This window comes from Capricornis sumatraensis, chromosome 3, assembly GCF_032405125.1.
Source record: "Capricornis sumatraensis isolate serow.1 chromosome 3, serow.2, whole genome shotgun sequence".
Lineage (NCBI taxonomy): Eukaryota > Metazoa > Chordata > Mammalia > Artiodactyla > Bovidae > Capricornis > Capricornis sumatraensis.
The window spans coordinates 119,437,229-119,464,640 of record NC_091071.1 but is presented as its reverse complement, the minus strand read 5'-3'; the positions used below and the strand labels follow the sequence as shown (position 1 = coordinate 119,464,640).

At 37.6% G+C, this 27,412-nt stretch overlaps 1 pseudogene; it reads right to left on the bottom strand.

Annotated features, from left to right (window-relative positions):
• Positions 1 to 318: 318 nt before the first annotated feature.
• LOC138076305 (immunoglobulin superfamily DCC subclass member 3 pseudogene) overlaps positions 319 to 27,412 on the bottom strand; it is a 47,557-nt pseudogene continuing 20,463 nt past the window's right edge.

Below are 27,412 nucleotides of genomic sequence, written 5' to 3'. Positions count from 1 at the left end.
TGAGTTTTAAGCCAACTTTTTACTCTCCTCTTTCACTTTCATCAAGAGGCTCTTTAGTTCTTCCTAACTTTCTGCCATAAGGGTGGTGTCATCTGCATATCTGAGGTTATTGATATTTCTCCCGGCAATCTTGATTCCAGCTTGTACTTCTTCCAACCCAGCATTTCTCCTGATGTACTTTCCATATAACTTAAATAAGCAGGGTGACAATATACAGCCTTGACATACTCATTTCCAGATTTGGAACCAGTCTATTGGTCCACGTCCAGTTCTAACTGTTGCTTCCTGACCTGCATACAGGTTTCTCAAGAGGCAGGCTTAAGTATAGGTCTCCCCATCAGATTTTACAACATGCTCTCTTTGTAATACAAAATGCAAAGCCATTGGTAAAGTGGAAGGATCTCCTCTCCGGACAATGGAAAGGTCCCGACCCATAGCGGTCAAGGGTTTGCTTGTATTTTTCAACAGGACACAGATTCTTAGATTTGGATCTCGGACTGACTGATCCCCCACTGCTTCGAAGGGCACTCCTCTGCCCCTGCCGCCGCTGCCGCCGCTGCCGCCGCATGAACAGCCGCACACCAGGAGCGATGGGCGGGACCAGCCTGGCTGCTGGGGCCCAGTGCACCGCTGAGCCTGAAGCTGCTTCAGTGAGGGAGAGAGGGCGGCGACCTGGTGCCCGCTGGCAGGAGAGGCAAGATAAGTATCGAGATCCTGGGGGGACTGACAGCTGCTGCAGTGCAAACTCTGAGCAGAAAAAATGATTCTACTTATTCTATTTTAGCTTGTCTACCCTCTCCTTATGTTTTTCTCTTTGTTAAGGATTCTGGGAAACTTAATGGTCATATGAATTACACAGGTGGAATTAATGTAGTGTCTTGTAAACAATGTATGCTCTCATCTTGTTAAGATTTAATGTGATCAGGATGGTTAGTGGGCTTACTAATTTTAGGGAATTCAGCTTTAATAACAACAACTATTACTGTTACTGTTACTGTGGCAGCAATATCATTGACTCAACAAGTGCAAATGCCCAATATGTTAAAAAATCATATTTTAGGTATTTGGAATAGCTCAGATATTAGTTTAGACTAAGGGAAACTTCATAATCAGATACAGACCTTGGAACAGTCTCGTTTGGATTTTACTGCCTCTGGAGCCGCTAATGACTTTTTCCACACCTTCTCTAACTTTATTTCTGGAAAAAACATTCTGTCTAATGTCTTCAGTTATGTTGCTGTTGGTGCTTTAATTTTGCTTCTTTTAATCATTCTTCCTTTTGTTGTCAGGATTCTTCAGCAGAGCATTCAGATGCACCTGATTAATTTAAAAAACAAAGAAGGGGGATATGCCGGGGGGCCAGCGTGAGGAACTCCGCCCATGGCAAAGTTCATGAGGAAGGAGGCTTGGCATACGTAAAGGCATGATCAAGCCTCAAGAAACCCCTGTTCCCGAGCATCTACCCCAAAACCAGAGTCTGTTTTATGCTCTCCCCCATAACCGTTTCTCTCGGAGAAGGAGTAAACGTGCAGCTCCAAGGCAATAAAAATTCCTGGGTGTGACAAGAGTGTTTCAGCTTACGGACTCCTCTGAAGGTTATCTAGCCCACCTGTATAGGTACGTCCAGCCACATGTGATTGTTTACAGCCTCCCAATCTGAGAGGCATGAGATGTTTTAGACTTACTAAAGGCAAATTCTTTTGGGGAGCTGGAAATTATTAGTATAGTGGGTTGGTTAGGAATTATATTGGTGAAGGGTTTTTCATTTGTTGTGTCAATAATTGCTGCTAATTCCCTTCCCTGGGTGAGACAAGGGTGTCTTAGGTCAAACTTCTCTGCTGACAGACTAGCTCGTTTGACAGGATTATCCATACTCCTGCCACTACGCACATGACTATTTACTACCTCTGAACCATAAACAGCACGAGAGTTTTGGAGTATTTTGAGAGTCTTAATTAGCATAGGGCTTTTCTCATTGTTGAGTCAATGATTGCCACCAGGCCTCCATATCCTTAGGCACCTGGGAATATATTAATCAATGTATTTGGAATATAGAAAAGGAAATATAGTAGTTTTTAAGGTTAGCAATACTAGACTTTTTGAGTTAATGAATTTTCTCTTTTGTAATAGGTCACTGTACTTTGTTATAAATCACTGTGTCCTTGCTATGTAAAAATGCAACTTTATCACTATCTTAAGACTAAATAGATCTTAAGGGGAACATTGGTGAAAGGATTTTCATTTATTGGGTTGATGTTTGCTGCTAAATCTCCATATTCCCTGTCCTTATAATGAATATAACTAGCATATAGGAGAAATAAATATTAACCTTTAAGCATATAGGAGAAATAAGCATTAACCTTTAAGATTAATCATGTTAACCTTGGGTTAAATAAATGCCTTTCTTGATTGTAACTCACTACACCCTCACCCTATAGGAATGCAACTTTATTTGGAGGGTGGTGCCTGGTTTAAGAAGAAACATCCTTGGAAAAATAAGATTTTTGGTTATCAGAAAGACAGGATCATAAAATGTCAGCAGGTCTCATGGCCAAATGATGTAAAATCCCTAAGATCTTTTTATGTGAAGCACCTGATTTTGATAAAGGTCAGGACTGCTGACCCCCGCGTGACTCTGTATTCATCCCTATATGTAACAAAAGGTATATAAGCAAACCCAAAAATAAAGAAATTGGATCAGTTTCCAGAAAGACTGATACCTCCATGTCGTTCTTTCTTGCTCCTCGTTTTTCTGGCTGAATTCCCATCTGGAGCATGGCTGCTATTCCACGTAAACCAAGTTATTTAGCCTCTTTTTCTCCACTAATTTTCTTACTACACTATCCGTTTCTAATCTCTCTATATATCTGTAATTAAATATGTATTTTTCCAAGGACGCCGACGCCGTCCCCACCTTCGAATTCCCTGGATCCACCGGGGCTGGACCCCGGCAGCAAGTCAGGTGGTCTGGTATTCCCATCTCTTTCAGAATTGTCCACAGTTAATTGTGATCCACACAGTCAAAGGCTTTGGCATAGTCAATAAAGCAGAAATAGATGTTTTTCTGGAACTCTCTTGCTTTTTCCATGATCCAGCAGATGTTCACAATTTGATCTCTGGTTCCTCTGCCTTTTCTAAAACCAGTTGAACATCTGGAAGTTCATGATCAACTAGAATAGTTCTTATATAATTGAGTCAATGCCCTTAAAAACAAAATTTTTCTAAATCAAAAGGCAATGCAATAAGAGGTGAACAAATAAAATATTTGACTAAAATTGGATCTCTCTGGTCTGTGAGAATAAATCATTATCTGGAACTCAAAATCATTAAAATGTAGTTAAGGACATAGGTGAAAAAATATAAGGAATATAGGAATTTAAAAATAGCTTCTTAAATAAAACCAATTTATCCCTCAAAGTCCAGCTATGCAAAACAAAAACAAAAACAAAAAACAAACCTATGAAACAGAACTTGATTCATAGATTTCCTTGTAAACTGTACACTGTACATGGCACCAAGAATACAAAATAAAGTTCAAAAAGCCAGTGTTTTCATAAATGAAATCATAAAGGATTTCATGTTTTTTTTCTTTATGTAAAGTTAAGAAAAGCAGCCCAGAATGTAATGATAATTATACTTATTAATTATACTTAAATAGTTTTATTATAATCATTATTACTGTTGGAATGCAATTGCAGATTAGAATACCCTTTCTAGATAAAGTAAAGGAGATTTATATGAACCAAAAAAACCTTGATAGTATTTTTCTAATAAAAGGGATTTTGAGATTGTGAACATATATTTTCTTTTAACAAGACAACTATTGGAATGAAATGTAAGAAGAGCTCATTATTATAAATCTGCCTAAAATCTGAATTCAAATTGACTGCTGGCTATCTATCCTAATTCACAGGAAGTTGGAAACTGGTTCTACTAGCCACTACAGAACTAGTTCTGGGAAACAAACCAATCAACTCAGAATTGCCCGTTCATACACTTTTTAAAAGATCTAAAACATCTGTGCAATTCTTTCTTTTAAATGTGGAATTGAGAAACCATTATTTCTGAATTATTTATTAGGTATCCAATTACTATAGTAATATGCACATTCCTAAATTTACAGTGTTATGAATTTTTACAGATGTGAAGTACAGAGATGGATAAAAGGGAGCATCTCTGGCAGCCCACACATTCTCTTGTAACTCCTGTAATTTAATCTTTCAAAAACCTCCAAATACTTTTTAACTTCTAACACCATAGGTTCAGTTCAGTTCAGTTCAGTTGCTCAATCATGTCCAACTCTTTGTGACCCTGTGACTGCAGCATGCCAGGCTTCCCTGTTCATCACCAACCCCCAGAGCTTGCTAAAACTCATGTCCATCAAGTTGGTGATATCATCCAACCATCTCATCCTCTCTCATCCCCTTATCCTCCTGCCTTCAAGCAAGAAAGTTCCAGAGCACCATAGGTAATATTTGTCTATTCTTATATTTTATGGAAATAAAGTCATCCATATGCCCTCTGTTGGGTGTAACTTATTTGCATATCATATCTGTGTGACCCATCTTTATTTTTTCATTTATTGTTGGTGGACATTTGGGTTTTTTTCAGGTCTTTTATGAGTATTCTTTCCATGCACAACTTATGCACATGTTTTTAGGGTATATAGACTCATTTTTGTAGGTATGTACATCCCTCTGTTTTGAGAAAAAATGCAGGATCATAAAATAGCATGCTCATCCTTACAAAGTAATGTATATAATGGCCACCAGGACTCTGATTTATGTAATCCTTGTCTATAGTACTGATAGTTTGCAGTCACAATTTAACATACAATTTATTTTTTTCTCACAAAGCACAAAATGTGTGCATTCAAAATGTATGTAGGCATTCAATGTGTATCTACTTTCAAAACTTTTGAGTGGAAGAAGAATTTAAAATTTGCAATCACATAGAAACACCGGATAACTGGATCATATTTTGGCAGGGCATTTCATCAGTGACCCGCAGAAAATAGAGCTGAAATAGTTTCATTTGAAGTCATCATTTCGACCTTTTCAAAGAATGATTTGGCTTTTAATCAGAAATCTGTGTTTCATTCTGAACAAGGAACACATCATCCCAATTCAGCTATTTCCATACAAATGAACTACTTTCCATATCATAAGATTAATAACGAAAAGACTTAGACTCCTATAGACCTGTGTTCAGCCAGAAGACCACTCTATTCTTGCTGAACATGAAATGTGTCCAGTGTGTTTGAAAGTTAGACTGTGGCAGTGCTCTGTAGTGATAAGGGAATAAGTGCCTATTGGCTATGATTAACCTCCACTGTGTCAATCACCCTTGAATTTATCAAGAATATTTTGCAGTAAAAATGTCGATCTCAACCCTATTGTAAATGGAAATTACAGACAGCAATTTAGGACAAGCCCAGTGTAAATGGAAAGGGAAGGGGATGAAAGAGGTATAACTTTTTAGTTTGTATATATGTGAAATTGTAGCTTAGAAGAGTTCTCTCATTGATTACCTGTGTACACTTAGACAAATAAGAATTTCTCTAAGCCTCAGTCTTCTCATCTGAAAATGTCATCCATATAATTTCTTTGCAAGAATATGTGTCAAATATGATAAACTAGTTATCCTGTAAATGGAATGTATTTTTTCATGTTATTACCATGATGATAATTTATTTTATGCTTTTCCAAGCATTTTCTCATTATTTTATTTTAATATTAAAGATATTTTGAGGGTGACTAGAACATGCATTATTATTACCATGTACAGAGAGGAAGTTCTGTCCTGGCTTATGACTGAATGAGAGAAATAGGACAAAGGTCAATCACTTCTAGTTTACTTACTTTCTCCCCCATCTTTTTTTCTTCTAATAAATTAATTTATAAGTTCATCATATTTCCATCTTATTGGGTATAAGTCTATGTGTTCTTCCAAGATTCTCATCCTTCCCTTGTCAGTAAATATGAATCCTTTATAAAGGAAGCTTTTCATTTAGATGCTTATTTCTCCTCCACTACTGCTCAACCACTGTCTAACTTTTTTCCCCCTTTTCTCTGCATCATGTTTTTATCTTATCCCTTGCTTATAAAACATATTTTGAATTGAATGAGCTGATGCTGATTATCTACATTCTTTATTCTACCAATTCCTTGTCAATAAAAGGATGAACAGAAAGAAGACAGGCAAGAAGGAAGGGAGGGAGGGAGGAAGGAAGCAAGGAAAAAAAAATTGCTAATTTTTCCACTGGGTCTACTCACCAAAACCATGTTTCAGAGATTCAACATTTAATGCAGCTCTTTTTCTGGAGGTCCTGTGGTTCCCAGTGTAGTTAATTCATGAACTGGCAAGTCTTCTATTTCCAGATTTTCACCATGCCTACTCAAGTCAATGGTATGGTTTTCAGGTTTTACATTTGTATGGCTGTATGATGGCCCTTATTCTTCCAGGTTACCACAGCTTTATGAAGCCAGGTCCAAGGACAAGATGAGGGAAAAAATGTCTCCCTCAGCTAGTTTTAAAGAGGGATAGGAGTGTTTCTTGGGGACTTTACTTTTTGTCTTATTGACCCAAACTTCACCCCAAGCCCATCCTAAATCCTGTTGTGGAACATATAATAATCATGATTATCTTAGATGGACCCAGATTTACCTCTTGGGCTAGACATGAACACATAGTCACTTGAAAATTGTGTGATTTTCCCCAATACTTGAAAATAAGGTTTTGTTTCAAAGGAAAAAGATTAAATATCTTTTGCCATGGAAGCTGACAGTGTCTGCCATGGCCCTCTCACGACTAGAGTGGGATATGTCACAGAAGTGAGAGGTTGCCAAATTTCCTATTGACCTGATGTCTCTTGTTGTTCTTTGTTATGGCCTGCTGAGTGAAATCATTAGGAAGTGCTTTACCTTAGTTTGCTAGGAATAGTGTTTTCTAATATTATTTCTTGATCTACATAGCAGAGAGACCCTGGACAACTTATTTGCCCTCCATAGTCTGTGTCAGACCTAAAGCATGGTGGTTATGTGAACTCTTGTTATTTGTAGAAATATTTTCCTTCTCTTTCTCTCCTTTCTCTTGTGGTACTTAATCTTGTATGTTTCCCATTTTGGTGAGTGCCTTGTGGGGCACTAGTTTCAATTAGCAGCTTTTCACAAGCTATTGCTTCAAGTACTTTTTTTCCTTGGTCTTATTATTAAATTATAAGTCTATTACTATTGGTGTTTTTGAAATTCATAATCTATTATAATGCTTTGCAGGTTTATGTTGTGTCTCAGCTAAGATGCCAAAGAGAAATGAGTTTTTCTTGTCATAGAAATTTAGTTTCAACTGCAGGGAAAACTGACTGGAAAGGTTATTAGCCTCTGAATTAGCTACTGAGAAAGCTTTGAAGTTATCTTCCTAATAGATCTTTCATAAAAGGCTAAGTGTGCCTGTGATGATTTAGAAAATTTTAACTGTCTGGAAAAAAAGAAAGTAGAGGACTCTTAAGTTGTATACAATTATATCCTAATTATTCAAAGCCTCTAAATCTTCTGTAAAACCCAATGATTGGCCAGCTTAAGAGAATGGCCAAAACTCTGGAGGCCTATAGAGACATGAGGGTAATGTCAGGATACCCTACCCAACTGTTGAATGGTAATTAATCACATAAGGCTGTATAAAGTGGCCAAGGCTGCCCCAAGGTTCTCTAGGAAAGACACTCATCCAGGGAGCATCTCCTATCTCATTGAAATAATGTAAGAACTATGTGCCCCAAGTCCCATCCTTGATGGTATGCAAGTAATAAGAGCAAATTTCATCTTTTCAATCATGAAAGTATTATTTGCTTTGAAGTAGGGTTAGTGAATTTGAGATACAAATCATAGTACTTTGAGGAAATCCTTTTAACACTCTGAGACTCATTTTCTTCATTTATGAAAGGCAATAATATCTTAGAATACTATTGTAAACATGAAATTCTATAAATGCCTGAAACAATCTGTGATGCTGTTGATTCCCTATTAAAGTTACTTCTTTTAGTTCTTCCATTTCATGTCTCAGAAACATTGATAATAGATTAGTCACAGAGCATGATCCCTAGAAAACAGAGCTTTGAGCCATGTCATCCAGGTTGAAGACTGCAATCGCAGGGTAGCAAGAGGAGGAAAAATGGGATTTGAAGCAGGAGAGAGAGAGAGAGAGAGAGAGAGAGAGAGAGAGAGAGAGGACTACAAAGCAGTTCACAAAATTTTTTGAGTACACAGTCTTGAGAGAACACAAACCATTGCTTGATTCCATGGTGCACTCTCCAGAAAGGCCCTGTGAAGTCACGGGACTAGAAACAGTCCTTTAAAGACAGCAAGGATAGAGAATATATATCTGCTGGGTCCTGCATACCTATGTTTCAACTGACAAGGTTCACTCCCAAGTGATTGATTCCCCACACTTTTAGGTTGGGTAACCCAACTCCTCCAGGTGGCTTCTAGAAAGTCAACTTGCATGGTCAAAGTTTCATCTGAGCCACCTGACTTCTCAGATTTCAGAAGTAGAGAGAAGTCAGGGATTCCCTATATCTGCCATTGCTGAAGATCACTGGGGTCAGTGGAAGTCACATTGGAGTGTAGCTTTGATAAATTCCCTTGGGAAGATAGCACAGTCAAGCTCATGAGAGCTTATGGAATTTCTTCAGGTTGTTTCCATTTGGAAATAGAAAGAGTTGAGGATGAGAGTGTGTCAGTGTAGATGTTAGCATAGTGAGTGTATTAATGCTAGATGATTCATTTTATACTCAAAAGCCTAAAAATCTAGTTTTGAAAATAAAAAAGGTAAAAAATTTCAAAGCATACTATTAGCAACAATTTACTAACCCAGATAATAAGCACACTAAGATCTCAGCAGAGAGAACACTAAGATGAAACATAATCAGGAAATGTATGGACTTGACCCAGTCCAGAGAGAACAGGTAATACTAATAAGCTGTGATACAGAAAACAGGGACATAGAAGCCAGGCCAACCACATAGGCAAAAGTGAGGCTATGCAGAAAGACTTCTGATTTCTTATAAATAGATATGACTGATGAGACTGTAACTGAGCAGGACCTCTATGGGGCCTTCCTGGGATAAGACACTCCCTTGTCATGTCCTCTGCCTATCTCTTGTTTGCAGAAAAACTTTAGCCTCCTAAGGCTTCCCCTATTTCTAAAGAATAAATTTAATCAGAGAAGCACAAAAACACAAAAACAAAGGAAAATGGTCAGGCAAGACAAAATAATCAAAATTTAGGTATTAAACAAAGCCAACACCCTTAATTCCTCCTCAGGAGCTATATAATATTCTGAGCAATATCCTGTGAGCTGTCGTAGATACTGAAACACCACCAGGTAGAGGAAGTTAATGATATGATAACCAGACTATAGTCATGACATAAGCTGCTTCATCTAACACCATCCCAAGAAAACTGAATTCAAGTAGAAAAAAAGTAACCCTGGAACTGAGGATTAACAGTACTTAAAACAATCAAGATGATGATGATTAACCCAAATTCAAAGAGATCAGTGAGACATGCTTCCTTTAAGCTGGGTAACTGAGGATAATTTTATCAAGAGATATATACAATTATTAGAGCCGGGGAAATACAAGGCATCGGGGAGTAATAATGGAGAGCCATCGCCTCTCCAAGCCAGGCTTCAATAGTACGTGAACCGAGAACTTCCAGATGTTCAAGCTGGATTTAGAAAAGGCAAAGCAACCAGAGATCAAATTGACAACAACCACTGAATCACTGAAAAAGCAAGAGAGTTCCAGAAAAACATCTACTTCTGTTTTATTAACTATGCCAAAGTTTTTGACTGTATGCATTAAAACAAATTGTGGAAAATTCTTAAAGAGATGGTAATACCGTATCATCTTACCTGCCTCCTGAGAAGTCTGTATGCAGGTCAAGAAGCAACAGTTAAAACTGGACATGGAACAACGGACTGCTACCAAATCGGGAAAGGAGTACGTCAAGGCTATAAACTGTCATCCTGCCTTTTTAACTTATATGCATAGTATATTGTGAAAGATGCCAGGCTAGATGAAGCACAAGCTTGAATCAAGATTACCAGGAGAAATATCAACAACCTCATATATGCAGATGATGCCACCATTATGGCAGAAAGCAAAGAGGAACTAAAGAGCCTCTTGATGAAAGTGAAAGAGGAGAGTGAAAAAGCTGGCTTAAAACTAAACATTCAGAAAACTAAGATCATGGCATCCAGTCCCATCACTTCATGGCAAATAGATGGGGAAACAGGGGAAACAGTGACAGATTTTATTTTCTTGGGCTCTAAAATTGCTGTCGATGCTGGCTGCAGTCATGAAATTAAAAGATACTTGCTTCTTGGAAGAAAAGCTATGACAAACCTAGACAGCATACTAAAAAGCAGGACATTACTTTGCTGGCATAGGTTCATCTAGTCAAAGCTATGGTTTTTCCAGTAGTCATCTATGGATGTGAGAGTTGGACCATAAAGAAAGCTGACTGCCAATGAAGTGATGCTTTTGAACTGGTGTTGGAGAATGCTCTTAAGCGTCCTGTGAACTGCAAGGAGATCAAACCAGTCAATCTTAAAGGAGATCAATCCTGAATACCCATTGGAAGGACTGATGCTGAAGCTGAGGCACCAATACTATGGCTACCTAATGGGAAGAACTGACTCATTTGGAAAGCCCCTGATGCTGGGGAAGATTGAAGGCAGGAAGAGAAGGGGATGACAGAGGATGAGATGGTTACATGGCATCACCAACTCAATGAACATGAGTTTGAGTAAGCTCCAGGAGTTAGTGATGGACACGGTAGCCTGGTATGCTGCAGTACATGGGGTTGCAAAGAGTTGGACACTACTGAGCAACTGAACTGAATGGATCACCTCTCCTAAGGTTATAGGAGCAAGGAGAGGGAAAAAATTACCAGAAGGCAGAAAGAAAATTCTGTAGAGAAGGATTTATGACAGTAAATCTAAGGTAACAAAGAACCATAGCCAAAACCAGGTGATGCAAGAAGAGTATACTAACCTCACTCTGCTCATCTGTATGATCTCCTGCCAGGACCAACAAGAGGCCAAAGAACAGGGATATCATAGATATAATTCATATGGGTTAGCATCCCAAGAATAGAGCAGGTAGAAAAAACCATGACTGGATCAAGAGGAACAAACATTAAGACGTCCAACCCAGAACCATTGAGCTGGGAAAATCTTTTGCTTCAAATATTTCAAATTAGGGTTGTACATTTGCAAGCTAGAACAGTCACCACTAACGCACTTGAAATTCTCCTTTCCAGTTTTCATCAAGTGCCTATCTTGTCCACTTCAGTGACCTCTAATACAGGACTTACAAAAAAAGAGTGATAATGAAAGAAGTGGGATTAGCAGCTGATATACTAAATAGTCAATTAACCCAGTGGAACCACTCTTATTTTTCCCCAAAACAGGCAGTAAAGGCAGCATGACTTAAAACATTCTCTAAGGCAGTGAAAGATCTGATCATTTCTGTTCTTTCACTCAATCTTAACAGTGATTAAATCTCTCCAAATTAGTTTCTTCCTTTACCGTGCCTGCCTACTTAAATCACAAATATTTTATTTGACTCCATCCCAGCAAATCAACCCACTGCTCCACCATATAAGCTTCTGGTGGAAATCAATCACACAGCTTCCATAATCTGAGCTTGAATATACACCCACATATGCTCATCAGAGAGTTTTACCCTCAGCACACCTCATTCATCAGTCTTAAAACCAGGCAGAATGAGAAGGTGAAGTTCTGCAATATAAATTTTTAATGACTTAAATGAAAAAGTTGTCCCCAGAACTTCTAGGTCCTGAACTATGAAATTCAACCAAAGCAAAAACATAGTGAAAACAAGATCTGTTGCCAGAAGAATCGCTGCCCATCTGTTCCTGCCATTTTTTTTCCCCCAGTCCAGCTTTCTGCTCTTTTTGTTGTTAGAGAAGACTGAAAGGGAGCAGGTAGTTAGAGGAAACTATGTCTTGTGAAAACAGCTGAGTGCAAGCTGTCCTTCAGAGCAATCCAGCCATTTTATGGAGCATAGCCATTTTCTAAACTCTCCTTCACTTTTTAAATAAACTAGATTCAGATCTGCTACTGGGTATGGTAAAAAATGAGTAGTAGAAAAATGGACCAACATTCAGAAATAAAGCCATGCCAGTTTCATGGAAAAATATGGAAAGGAAGAGGAGATTTATTTTCTAACTTTTTTCTTTTCTAATGTGTGTCCTATGAATAAATAACTGTTAAGTGCTTCAAATAACATGCTTGCATTAGATCTTGAAAACACACAAATAAGACATATATTATTTACTTTTGATGAAGATTACTTGCACCTAGTCCAAACTAGGTCATAGCAGGTCAAACAAAGGTAATGACAGTTGTAGATTTCCAAGATGCATCTGTGGGTCATTCTGAAACGTTTGAGTAAGACCACAAATTGAGGTGTCCTTAGAAAACAATAAGCATGAGCATTCACTATGTGTCAGACACTCTTCTAAACATTCTATATTTAACTCTTGTAACACACTGCGATGTAGCTGCTTACTGTCGTTACCGAGTTTGCAGAGAGGGAAACTGAGACACAGGGATTTTTAATGATTTATCAGCATCATAGGGCTAGTAGTAAACAGAATCACGCTTCAAATTTGGCCAATCTGGGTCCAGAATATCTGCAAACTTTCTTTTTTTTTATTTTTTATTTTTTAAAGAAATTACGGTCACTGATATTTCTCATGAAGGAGTAGTTAACTCAGATAAGAGCGTACTTTAACAATTGTGTTCATTTAAAGGTGTTTTCTAATACTCAAGAAAAGTTAAAAAAATTATGGCCATTTTATATTTTAAAGGTATATAAAAAATGATATTACACTATTTCATAGCAATCTTATAGAAAGAGATTTGGTTCTTAGTTATTCCATGACTTATTCCATAATTTAGCCTAATATAGTTTTCTGCTGTTGTTTTTCAGTTGCTAAGTTGTGTCCAACTCTGTGACAGCATAGACTGCAACATGCCAGACTTTCCTGTCATTCTCTATCTCCTGGAATTTGCTCAAAGTCATGTCCTTTGAGTCGGTGATGCTATCAAACCATCTCATCCTCTGCCACCATCTTCTCCTGCCCTCAATCTTTCCAGACATCAGGTTCTTTTCTAATGAATTGGCTCTTCCTATTATGTGGCCAAAGTATTGGAGATTCAGCTTCAACAACAGTCCTTCCAATGAATATTTGGGGTTGATTTCCTCTGGGATTAACTAGTTTGATCTCTTCATTGTCCAAGAGAATCTCAAGAGTCTTCTCCAGCACCACAATCTGAAAGCATCAATTCTTCAGTGCTCAATCTTCTTCATGGTCCAACTTTCACATTCGAGTATCTCAGATGCATTTTAGAGTTTCCTAGTCATTTCCACAAATCAAGCATAGTCTTAAGAGTAAAGGACCACTTTATAGTCTCTATATATGTCAAATTATAATGTGGCACACCTGAAACTTGTATAAAGCTATATATTAATTTTATCTTAATAAAAAATAGTAAAAGGACATGTGAGAGACTGATACACAAGTTTATGTTTTCAGTGAAGTCTTGAATTGCTTGAAACCCAAAAGTGAAATCTCTGCCTAGCACTTTTCAATTATGAGACATTATTTTCATTTTTTCATAAAAAGTATAGACTCATGTTGTACATCCAAAATAACAAAGCCAACATCAGAGTTATAATTTACAATCAAGTCTGTTTGACTTCAAATTTTACATTCTAAAGACAATATCAGAAAACGGGGCTAGAAAGCTTGAAAGTCCACTAATCCAGAAATTTTAGTCAATTAAAGTCAACTATTCCTTTCAAAACTAGGGAAAGTTTTGAAAAGTTTGTTGAGCAAAATCCAGTGTAGTTAGGTCATTCACAGGATACTAAGTATTCACTGATCTCACGAATGTGACAGTTTCTTCAACATAGTAGTAGTCAGTCACACAAGATGGAACAAAGTCTAGCTCTCCTCTCATCCCTGGCACATGGTATGAAAGAAACCTTACAATTCTCCCTCTGTCTGAAATATCTGAGGATTGACTTAGCACAGAAAGATGGAGAGATGGATTTTACCAGCAGAAATCTAGTGATGAAGTTCTGTTAATAAAGTTTAATGTCAATTTCTGTAAGAAGAGGATTTAAGTGATGCTGGGGGCATACAGAGGTGAGGTATCCTCAAATATGGATAATTAGATTTCTTTGTGTGGTAAAGCTTTGCCAGTATTTTGAAGTAATTTTGGCTCATCAAGGAGTCCAGGATTCAAACAACATGCACAAAAACCAACCTCATATGCTGTCTGTTTTATCATTGATTTTCTCAGGCACTTATAAAAAGAGCCTGTCACAGAATTAGTACTTAATAAACATTTCTGAGTATAAGGTACAAACTACATACATTCTTAAACAGATCTTCTTTGGATGTGAAATGCATTTATGTATTTATTCATACTTCTGCCATGATTATTTGTCATCGTTTTTTTTTAGTCACTAAGTCATATCCAACTCTTGTGTAACCTTATGGACTGTAGCTCCACCAGGCTCCTCTGTCTATGAGATTTCCCGGGCAAGAATATCAGAGTGGGTTGCCATTTCTTTCTCTAGGGGATCTTCCCAACCGAGCGAGCGAACCCACGTCTCCTGCATTGGCAGGAAAATTCTTTACCACTAAGGCCACCTGGGAAGCCCATTACTTTTTGTATCATCTTTAAAAATGCTATATATATAGCTGGAGGTAATTACTAAATAATTATATTTAAGGTTAAGCACCTGATACCTACAGAGGACAAAGCAGGGACACTGACACTATGAAGGGGCTGGAAATTATTCAAATTTCCCTTTATTCACTTGTTCACTCTACAGGCAATTTGTGAAAATCTACAGTTTTTCAGGAGCTAAAGAATATCAGAATAAATCAGTTTTGAATGTCTTAGCCCTAGAACGGTCTAATAGACTTTGGTGATTCTGTGTAGCACTTGTCCTTGCTATTCAGTTTCTGAGTCATGTCTGACTCTTTGTGACCCCATGGACTGCAGCATGCCAGGTTCCTCTGTCATCCACTAGCTCCTGGAGTTTGCTCAGATTCATGTCCATTGAGTCATGGTGCTGTCTAACCATCTCATCCTCTGCCACCCCCTTCTCCTTTTGCCTTCAATCTTTCCCAGAGTTAGAGTATTTTCCAATGAGTCAGGTTTTTGAATCAGGTAATCAAAATATTGGAGCTTCAACTTCAGCAACAGTCCTTCCAATGAATATTCAGGGTTGACTTCCTTTAGGATTGACTGGTTTGACCTTGCAGTTAGAGTGACACTCAAGAATCTTCTCCACCACAATTGGAAAGTGTCAGTTCTTCAGCACTCAGTCTTCTTTATGATCTACCTCTCACATCCATATATGACTACAGGAAAAACCAGAGCTTTGACTGTACAGACCTTTGTCAACAAAGTGATGTTTCTGCTTTTTAACATGCTGTCTATGTTGTCCTAGTTTCCCTTCCAATGAACATGTGTCTTTTAATTTTCATGGGTGCAGTCACGGTCTGAAGGTATATTGAAGCCCAAGAAAATAAAATCTGTCATTGCTTCTATTTTTTTACCCTTGTATTTGCCATGAAGTGATGGGACTGAATCCCAGGTGACACTAGCGGTAAAGAATCTGCCTGCCAATGTAGGAGACGTAGGAAATGCAGGTTTGATCCCTGGGTTGGGAAGATTCCCTAGAGAAGGGCGTGATAAAAACCCACTCCAATATTCTTGCCTGAAGAATCTCATGGATAGAGGAGACTCCAAGATACAGTCAATAGGGTCACAAAGAGTTGGAGAAGACTGAATCAAATTAGCACAATGGGGCCAAATGCTCTGATCTTAACTTTTTTTTTTTTATTTAAATGTTGTGTTTCAGGCCAGCTTTTACATGCTCCTTTTTCACCCTCTTCAAGAGGCCCTTTAGTTCCTCTTCACTTTTTGCCAATAGAGTAATATCATCTGCACATCTGAGGTTGTTGATATTCCTCTTGGTAACTGTGTAGAATGGCCTTCCCCAATTCCTCTGGGATTTTCAATGGCATATCATCAACAATCTGGATGTGCAGTTCTGCCTTGTACAGGACACTCCAATGCCTTTAGCAACTCTGCCTTGTGCTCACCAAATGGCAGGGGCATTTTTCACTCCTTGGGACAAACAATAATGTGCCTTTAAGTTTTCAAATACTTCCTTACAAAACAGAACAACTTCTAGCTGAGAATCGTATTTGATAAAAAGAAAACCTAAATCACAGCTTCATCTAAAGATTAGAGCATCAGTGAATCAAGAGAAGCAGAGATTGTGGAGAGGTTTATGAATAAATACCACTACTGCTTCTGCTCTGACTCCTGTTTCTGCTAAAAGCCATTCCACACCCAAACCAGAACACCTAGAAAGTTTCCCATTTTCAAGAGCTGTTTGCTGTTCAGTTCATCTGAAGTGTAGGTTTGGAGGGTACCAGGGGTCAAGAGAGTGAGAACAGGTGAGAAAGTGAAATTGGCATCCAGATTTGACAGTGGTTAATGGAGCCACTCATGACTGAGGATCTTGCTCTCTCTCTCTCTCCCTCTCTCTCTATATATTTGTATATACCAAATACATATCTATATCCACCTAGCAATACATGAATATATACCCTTATATATTATTTCATATGACTCTTACAAGGATTATTAATACACTTATTTGTTATGTGTGAGATCAAGGACAGAACAATAGAAGACACATTTCCCTCAAAAGTCTGTAATTTTTCTGCAATTGCCAAGTTCATAGGACCCATGTGGTAGTTCAGTTCAGCTGAGTTCAGTCACTCAGTCGTGTTCCAACTCTTTGCAACCCCATGAACAGCAGCATGACAGGCCTCCCTGTCCATTACCAACTCCTGGAGTTCACCCAAACTCATGCCGATTGAGTTGGTGATGCCTTCCAACCATCTCATGCTCTTTCATCCCCTTCTCTTCTTACCTTCAGTCTTTCCCAGCATCAGGGTCTTTTCCAATGAGTCAGCTCTTAACATCAGGTGGAAGACTGGAGTCTCAGCTTCAACATCAGTCCTTCCAATGAACACCCAGGACTGATCTCCTTTATGACGGACTGGTTGGATCTCCTTGCAGTCCAAGGGACTCTCAAGAGTCTTCTCCAATATCACAGTTCAAAAGTATCAGTTCTTTGGTGCTCAGCTTTCTTTATAGTCCAACTCTGACATCCATACATGACCACTGGAAAAACCATAGCTTGGACTAGATGGAACTTTGTTGACCAAGTAGTGTCTCTGCTTTTTAATATGCTGTCTAGGTTGGTCATAACTTTCCTTCCAAGGAGCAATCATCTTTTAATTTCAATGATGCAATCACCATCTGCAGTGATTTTGGAGCCCTCAAAATAAAGTCAGCTTTATTTTTATAAATAAAACTATTTATTTTTATAAATAAAACAGTTTCTACTGTTTCCCCATCTATTTGCCATGAAGTGATGGGACCAGATGTCATGATCTTAGTTTTCTGAATGTTGCACTTTAAGCTAAATTTCACTCTTCTCTTTCACTTTCATCGAGAGTCTCTTTAGTTCTTCTTCACTTTCTGCCATAAGGGTGGTGTCATCTACATATCTGAGGTTATTGACATTTCTCCCAGGAATCTTGATTCCAGCTTGTACTTCTTCCAGCCCAGTGTTTCTCATGATGTACTCTGCATGTAAGTTAAATAAGCAGGGTGATAATATACAGCCTTGACATACTCCTTTCCCAATTTGCAACCAGTCTGTTGTTCCATGTCTAGTTCTAACTGTTTCTTCTTGACCTGCATACGGGTGTCTCAAGAGGCAGGTCAGGTGGTCTGATATCCCCATCTCTTTCAGAATTTTCCAGTTTCCACATCGCCAATGTCTTTGGTGTAGTCAATAAAGCAATTATAAATGTTTTTCTGGAACTCCCTTGTTTTTTTGATGATCCAGCAGATGTTGGCAATTTGATCTCTGGTTCCTCTGCCTTTTCTTTTTTTTTTTTTTTTTTGGTTTTATTTATTTATTTATTTTTTAAATTTTAAAATCTTTAATTCTTACATGTGTTCCCAAACATGAACCCCCCTCCCACCTCCCTCCCCATAACATCTCTGTGGGTCATCCCCATGTACCAGCCCCAAGCATGCTGTATCCTGCGTCAGACATAGACTGGCGATTCAATTCTTACATGATAGTATACATGATAGAATGCCATTCTCCCAAATCATCCCACCCTCTCCCTCTCCCTCTGAGTCCAAAAGTCCATTATACACAGCTGTGTCATTTTTCCTGTCTTGCATACAGGGTCATCATTGTCATCTTTCTAAATTCCATATATATGTGTTAGTATACTGTATTGGTGTTTTTTTCTAAAACCAGCTTGAACATCTGGAAGTTCACGGTCCATGTATTGCTGAAGCCTGGCTTGCCAAATTTTGAACATTACTTTACTAGCATGTGAGATGTGTGCAATTGTGTGGTAGTTTGAACATTCTTTGTCATTGCCTTTCTTTGGGATTGGAATGAAAACTGAGCTTTTCCAGTCCTGTGGCCACTGCTGAGTTTTCCAAATTTGCTGGCATATTGAGTGCAGCACTTTCACAGCATCATCTTTCAGGATTTGAAATAGCTCAACTGGAATTCCATCACCTCCACTAGCTTTGTTCATAGTAATGCTTTCTAAGGCCCACTTGACTTTGTATTCCAGGATGTCTGGCTCTAGGTGAGTGATCACACCATCGTGATTCTCTGGATCATGAAGATCTTTTTTGTACAGTTCTTCTGTGTATTCTTGCCACCTCTTCTTAATATCTTCTGCTTCTGTTAGGTCCATACCATTTCTGTCCTTTATTCTGCCTATCTTTGCATGAAATATTTCCTTGGTATCTCTAATTTTCTTGAAGAGATCTCTAGTCTTTCCCATTCTATTGTTTTCCTCTATTTCTTTACAGTAATTGCTGGGGAATGTGGTAAGCTTCCTTTAATCCCTGAATATGCATTGTTTAGGCATATTGCAGATACGGTAAGTCCCCTACATAAGAACAAATTCTGTTCCAAGAGCACGCTGGTAAGTCCTATTTGTTCATAAGTCCAACAATGTTAGCCTAGGTACTGACTAACATAATTGGCTACATACTGCTATTCTGTAATGGGTTTATAATACTTTTCACACAAATAATACTTTAAAAATATATAAAAAGGAAACATTTTAAACCTTGCAGTACAGTACCTTGAAAAGTACAGTAGTACAGTTCAACTGTTGACATCCATGGGCTGGTGTTGAATGAACAAGCTAGATGAATTACAGACTTGAGGAGGGAGAGAAGGTGGGAGATGGTGGAACAAAGGATCATCAGCAATATGAGAGGGAAGGCAAGCTGAAATTTAACTCACACCTGATGCTGATGGCACCGGGTTTTGGTTCCTTGCCTGAACCAGATGCATGTTTGCACCTTTGAAAATTTAAAACTTGAAGGTTCATATGTAAAGGGTGTACTGTATTAATAACAGTGCATTGAATTGAATATGTTAGTGTGATTTATTAGAAGTTGTTAAAGCTTCTCAATCCAGAATACCTTGTCTGATTCAGCCCTACTAGATATTATAACTGAAGTTGTATCAAGGGTGATGTTAACATATGTTTCCATTCATTGTTTCCATAATCCAGGGGCAAGAAGCTCACTTACCAAATCAATACCTCTTATTTATTAGGTAAATACAGGGTATGCATCACATTTAAAGGCAGTTGAAAAGACAGCATCAATACATCTTGCCTTTAAAAGAAATTATTAACTTTTGAAGTAGAGAAATAAATTTTTCTCAGTAATAATTGTTTTTAAAATTAGATCTTTTGTTTAACAAGTGTGAAAAATATGGGTGTTTAGATTGGTATCATGGTTCATGAAGAATCCAGTTGAGAAGACAGTTAGCCTTTCACTGATATAGGAAATACAATGGAATTTAGGTTGCACTAGTTCCATAAAACTTTCTTTTTTTCCTTTTTTTTTTTCATGAATAGTCAAACTAGCAGATAGAGGAATATTTCCTTCATTTATATTCATTCAGGGGTATTGTTTGTAGAAAATTGAGCATGCATTCAGAAGAAAGCTATGGAGTGGTATCACTCTTTAACATTTCACAGATCTAGTGTGTTTGGGTATACATAGCATGTGTGAATTTCTAGGAAGCATTTTAATTAAATAGTTTATAAGCGTTCATATTTATAAATGAATATGTTTAAAATATATTTGGATTTTAATTTATGGCATATTCTATGATTTCCCTTCATATCTTAATAATCATTTCAATTGTAACCTGAAGGTTCTAGTCAGGAGTACATGCTCATTTCTGTTCTTCTAAGTTAATTATTTTATTTCTTACTTATTTGGCAGCATTTTATACAGATTGGAAAATGCATCTGCTAACCACATAGCATAAGTCTTGACAGTAAAGATTGTCATACATGTACATATGTAGACATATGTACCCATCTCCTACTATGAAGGACTTAAGGAAAACATGTCTATTAATTATATTAGCTTTTAAGGTGTATATTTCTTAATTATAATGTTCTATGATTCTTTAATAAAATAAAAGTGTTGTGATGATCCAGCCCTGTTTATTTAAATTAATTTTTCTTTAGTAAAAATGTTAGTTTAATAATGATGATCTATAACAAGAAAATACCACATTTGCTTCTGATTTTAGGTCTATCACATTTAAAACTAAATATTTCATATATAAGATCAATTAGTGAGGTCACAATTTGAATGAATAAACTGTTATTCAGGAACCAAGTCATGTCTGACTCTTCGTGACCCCATGGACTACAGCATGCCAGGCTTCCCTATCTCTCACCATCTCCTGAAGTTTGCCCAAGTTCATATCCATTGAATTGGTGATGCCATCCAATCATCTCATCCTCTGTCACCCTTTTTTACTTCTGTCTTCAATCTTTCCTAGTATCTGGGTCTTTTCCAATGAGTTGGCTGTTCACATCAGGTGGCCAACATATTTGAGCTTCAGCTTCAGCACCAATTCTTCCAATAAGTATTCAGGGTTGATTTCCTTTAAGGTTGACTTGTTTGATCTCCTTGCTGTCCAAGGGACTCTCAAGAGTCTTCTCCAGAACCACAGTCCTAAAGAATCAATTCTTTGGTGCTCTGCCTTCCTTCTGGTCCAGCTCTCACATCTGTACAAGGCTACTGGAAAGACCACAATCTTGACTATATGGACATTTATCAGTTGGTAAAATGATTTCTCTGCTTTTTAACACACTGTCTAGGGTGGTCGTAGCTTTCCTGCCAAGAAGAAATCTAATTCCATGGCTGTAGTCACCATCCACAGTGATTTTAGAAACAAAGAAGAGGAAATCTGTCACTGCTTCCACATTTCCCCCCTCTATTTGCCATGACGTTATGGAACCAGATGACATGATCTTAGTTTTCTGAATGTTGAGTTCTAAGCCAACTTTTTCACTTTCCTCTTTCACTTTCATCAAGAGGCTCTTTAATTATTCACTTTTTGCCATAAGGGTGGTGTCATCTGCATAACTGAAGCTATTGATATTTCTCCCAGTATTCTTGACTCCTGTGCTTCATCCAACCTGGCATTTCACATGATGTACTCTCTATATAAGTTAAATAAGCAGAGTGACAATACACAACCTTGACATCTCCTTTCCCAATTTGGAACCAGTCTGTTGTTCCATGTTAAGTTCTGATTTGTTTCTTGACATGCATACAAATTTCTCAGGAAGCAGGTAATGTAGTTTGGTATTCCTATCTTTTAAGAGTTTTCCGTTGTTTGTTATGTTCCTTTGTTTGTTATGAATCAAAGACTTTAGTGTAGTCATGGAACAGAGGTAGATATATTTCTGGAATTCCCTTGATTTCTCTATGAGCCAGCAAATGTTGGCAATTTGATCTCTGGTTCCTCTGATTTTCTGAACCCAGCTTGAACATCTGGAAGTTCTCAGTTCATGTAATACTGAAGCCTAACTTGAAGGATTTTAAGTATAACTTTACTAACATAGGAGATGAGTACAACGGTCCAGTAGTTTGAGCATTCTTTAGTACTGCCCTTATTCCATAAATAAGGTCAATTAATGAGGTCACAATCTGAATAAGTAAATAAGTACTTCAAAATTTGAATTTTACTCAGATGAGCTTTATGATAATTTTTTTCTACAAATACAATATTTTCTGAAATTCACCTTTTAGATGATGTGCTGTTTCATTTGTTCTTTGGAGAGAGTATAGAGTATTTAGAATTGAGACTTAGTAACCCTGGCTTTTATTAAAGTTTTGGCCATCCAAACCTATTGCAAATACATAAGTAATAACTGGAAAATATGTCCTGTTAGAATACACAATGAAGTTTTATAATCATCACACTAAATCGATTGATGTATTTTCGGTTCAGTCAGGTCAGTTTGGAGAAGGCAATGGCAACCCACTCCAGTACTCTTGCCTGGAAAATCCCATGGATGGAGGAGCCTGATAGCCTTCAGTCCATGGGGTCACCAAGAGTCAGACACCACTGAGCGACTTCACTTTCACTTTTCACTTTCATTCATTGGAGAAGGAAATGGCAACCCACTCCAGTGTTCTTGCCTGGAGAATCCCAGGGATGGAGGACCCTGGTGGGCTGCCATCTCTGGGGTCGCACAGAGTCAGACACGACTGAAGTGACTTAGCAGCAGCAGCAGGTCAGTTCAGTCACTCAGTTGTGTCTGAATCTTTGCAACCCCATGAATTACAGCACACCAGCCTTTCCTGTCCATCACCAATTCCTGGAGTTTACTCAAACTCATGTCCATTGAGTCAGTGATGCCATCCAATCTCATCCTCTGTCATCCCCTACCCCACCCACCTTCAATCTTTCCCAGAATCAGGGTTTTTTCCAATGAGTCAATTCTTCACATCAGGTGGCTAAAGTGTTGGAGTTTCAGCTTCCACGTCAGTCCTTCCAATGAATATTCAGGACTGATTTCCTTTAGGATAGTCTGGTTGGATCTCCTTGCAGTCCAAGGGACTCTCAAGAGTCTTCTCCAACACGACAGGTCAAAAGCATCAATTCTTTGGTGCTCAGCTTTCTTTATAGTCCAACTCTCACACCGATGCATGACTACTGGAAAAACCATAGTTTTGACTAGATGGACCTTTGCTGGCTAATTAATGTCTCTGCTTTTAATATGCTGTCTAGGTTGGTCATAACTTTTCTTCCAAGAGGCAAGTGTCTTTTAGTTTCACGGCTGCAGTCACCATCTGCAATGATTTTGGAGCCCCCCAAAATAAAATCTGCCACTGTTTCCATTGTTTCCCATCTATTTCCCATGAAGTGATGGGACCAGATGCCATGATCTTAGTTTTCTGAATGTTGAGCTCTAAGTCAACTTTCTCACTCTCCTCTTTCACTTTCATCAAGAGGCTCTTTAGTTTTTCTTCACTTTCAGTCATAAGGGTGGTGCCCTCTGCATATCTGGGGCCCTGGCAATCTTGATTCCAGCTTGTACTTCATCCATCCTAGCATTTCTCATTATGTACTCTGCATATAGGTTAAATAAGCAGAGTGACAATATACAGCCTTGACATACCCCTTTCCCGATTTGGAACCAGTCTGTTGTTCCATGTCCAGTTCTAGTTGTTGCTTCCTGACCTGCATAAAGATTTCTTAAGAGGCAGGTCGAGTGATCTGGTATTCCCATCTCTTAAAGTTTGTGGTGATCCACACAGTCAAAGGCTTTGACATAGTCAATAAAACAGAAGTAGATGTTTTTCTGGAACTCTCTTGCTTTTTCAATGATCCAGTGGTTGGCAATTTGATCTGGTTGCTGTGCCATTTCTAAATCCAGCTTGAATATCTAGAAGTTCACAGTTCAAGTACTGCTGAAGCCTGGCTTGGAGAATTTTGAGTATTATTTTGCTAGCATGTGAGTTGTATTTTAGCACCCCTTTTTTTCTAAATAGATCTTTCATGATGAAATGAAATCAGATTAAATATTAACTGGGAATAAGATTTTGGAGGCCCTTAGGTGCTACAAATTAGTGTAGATATGTCTGTGAAATATAGTGAATTGTGATTTTTGGTCACTAAGTTGTGTTGATTCTTTTGTGACCCCATGGATTATAGCCTGTCAGGCTCCTCTCTTCACAGATATCTCCAGGCAAGAATATTGGAGCGGGTTTCTATTTCTTTCTCCAGGGGATCTTCCTAACCTAGGCATTGAACTCATGCCTTCTGTATTAGCAGGCGTGTTCTTTACCACTGAGCTACCAGGGAAGCTTTGAATAGTGATTTTCAAATCTCTCCAAATTTATTTTTTAAATGTAAAAGACCCATTTGTCTGTTGACTTTAGCTTCAAGTAGATCTGCTTGGATCTTGTTATAACCACAATAGAAATATTGATGATCAAAATAAAATATCTTTCTGTCTGAATTTTTAATTCCAGCATGGGAAAGAAAATTGATATTCACTGGATGTAATCCTTCCATGTTAAGACCACATAATACCTAGCAGCTGTATAGGATTTTGTCAAGTTACTCTAAAGACATGTAACTGGATATGAGAGAATCATATAGAATTAATAAGCATAATTTTATGATAATATTTATCTTATAATTTTACATTCTTAAGGATTTTTATTACTATTTTTTGAACCTTTGCAGTTCTTTCCTGTGGAAAATTTTAAGGTCCATAATGCAGTAAAAAAGTATGGACATTTGTTATGTCTGACATCCATCATTGTTTCTGTCTAGTTCAGTTTCCTTAGTTGTGTAATTCACCCTGGGGAACAGATTCTATAACTAATCAATCATTCATCTATCTATGTATTCTTTGAGTAGCTGTCATCTAAACACCTAAGAAATCAGACAGAGAGGTATGTCTGCAAAACAAAATATGAGCAAAAGTCTTCATTTTTCTATGGAGATCTAGAAGTTTTTTAAAAGAAAAACCACCCTAAATATTGAAATAGGTCATTTCTAGACTCAAAAGTTCTTCCAGGGGGCCTAGAACATTCATTATTCAGTCTAAGAGAATTATCTCTCTATGGAAGAATAAATATAGAAGAAAAACATGCAGTGGACAACTGTTTTTCTGATAGACTATGACAGTAATATTTGCTGTTATTAGTTTTACTTCAATGATAAATGCTCTGCTCGACAAGAAGTGCACTGTATCCAGTCATCCAATCCCCAGATATCAAGACAACACTGAATGTTATGCAAACAGTCCCAACTCACGGTGGTTCAACTTAGCAATTCTCTATAGTATTGTAAAAGCAATACACTTTCAATAGAAACCATATTTTGACTCGAGTTATGAAATTTTCCTGGGTTAGTGATATGTTGTAGCATGCTGTCTTAGGACCCTGGGCAATGTCAGTGATTCGCACTCTCAGTCATCATTAGGATGGAAAGGGTAAACAATCCATACACTTAAAACCATTCTATACCCATACAATCAGTTTGTTTTTCACTTTTAGCACAGAATTCAATAAATTATATGAAACATTCAGCACTTTATTATAAAATAAGCTTTGTGTTAGATGATTTTGCCCAACTGTAGCCTAATCTAAGTGTTCTGAGCATGTTTAAGGTAGGCTGGGCTAAGCTATGCTGTTTGGCAAGTTAGGTATATCATATATATTTTCTTTTTTTTTTGGAAAAGCAGAGTATCCCTTTTACTATAATTTCCTTTTACATAAACTTTTCAACTTAGATTCAGATAGTAACCTGTCTCCTCCATCAAAGGAGAAAAGTCTTGCATATTAAAAAATGCCAAAAAAAAAAAAAAAGCGCTTTTCGGAAATAATGATTTTAAATTTTAGATTCATTAAAATTTTTCATTTTCTTGAGGACATTGGAAAGTACAGAAGGAGGGAAAAGTGGTGCTTCAAACAGCAAATTTCTAAATGTTTTTCAAATGCAATTTTTGACTTTTGATATTTTTAGCTTACAGTAGATTTATTAGTGCATGTGCTGTGTGTTGTGCTTAGTCACTCAGTCATGTCTGACTCTTTGCAACCCCGTGGACTGTAGCCTGTAAGGCTCTATGGGGCTACTCCAGGCAAGAATATTGGAGTGGGTTGCCATCTCCTCCTCCAGGGGATCTTCCCAACCCAGGGACTGAACTCAGGTCTCCTTCATTGCAGGTGGATTCTTTACCAGCTGAGCTACCTGGGAAGTGCCTTATCAGCACCTAACCCCATGGCGAATCTTGGAAGATCTGTACTTAGTTCCTTGTTCCTTTTTCGTTTTCTATTTTTATTTTTAGCATTTCTTATGCTTTCCTCTATAAAAGCTTGCCACTTTCTTCCTTCCTTTGCAGTTCTCCACGTGGGTCCCTTCAAGAAGTGTTCAATAAAGTTTCTATATATCACTCAAACTGTACATTTTAAATCATTTTAACAGAAGCAAAAATAAATCAAAAAATAAAAACAAAAAACACAAGTTATAGGGAAGCATAGGCATGTTTTTGTGGGATTCTGAGGCCCTGACTATATCTGTGCAAGATCTCCACACTGCAGTCCTTCCCCCACACATACAATCTCCATCTTTGAGATGCATTTTTTTTTTTCTTGATGTAGACAGATATTTTCTAAGTCTTTTGTAAAATTCTAAGTAAAAATGGTTTCAACTCCTGGTCTTGAAACCCTACTGCACATTTCTCCCCATCCAAACCTACAAACACTTGGTAATTCTGTGTGCAAAACTGCCCACTCCCTTGGACAACATCCTAAATCTTTTGTGAAAGTCTGCTATACTTGTGTTTTACTGAACTTCCAAAAGCCAAAAATAATTTAGCATAGCAAATACTTTTTTATTTTTGGTTTTTGAATAATTACTTTCAGTCTTTGAGACCTTGCTCATTTTGAGGTGAGGGAAATAAGCAAATCTTTAGTAAGTACAATTAGTTTTTATATTTCTTTTCTAGGACTTTTCTTCTGCTTTCTACTCAGTTATCTTCCAATTTCACCTTTTCCCATCTTGTTAGTCAAACAAATTTCTACCGTTCTGGCTTCTCAATACAAATCTCTACAGAGCAAACCAGGAAAGGAGTTAAGTAAGCACAGAGGTGTGTGAATCTAGTTTGTACATTCCTGTGTATGTTGAATGTTTGTGTTTCTATCTGTGCATGAGCCTTTATGCTAGAGGTTTTGAGGCAGTCAGTAAATGAGATAATGAAAAATGATAGCTGTCATGGTTACTAAACCACTGGGAAACTTAAACTCTTCCAAGACATATTAATTAGCAAAATAAGTGCAATGATGATAATATTCATAAGATAATTCACACATTCAAAAACTTTTTTTT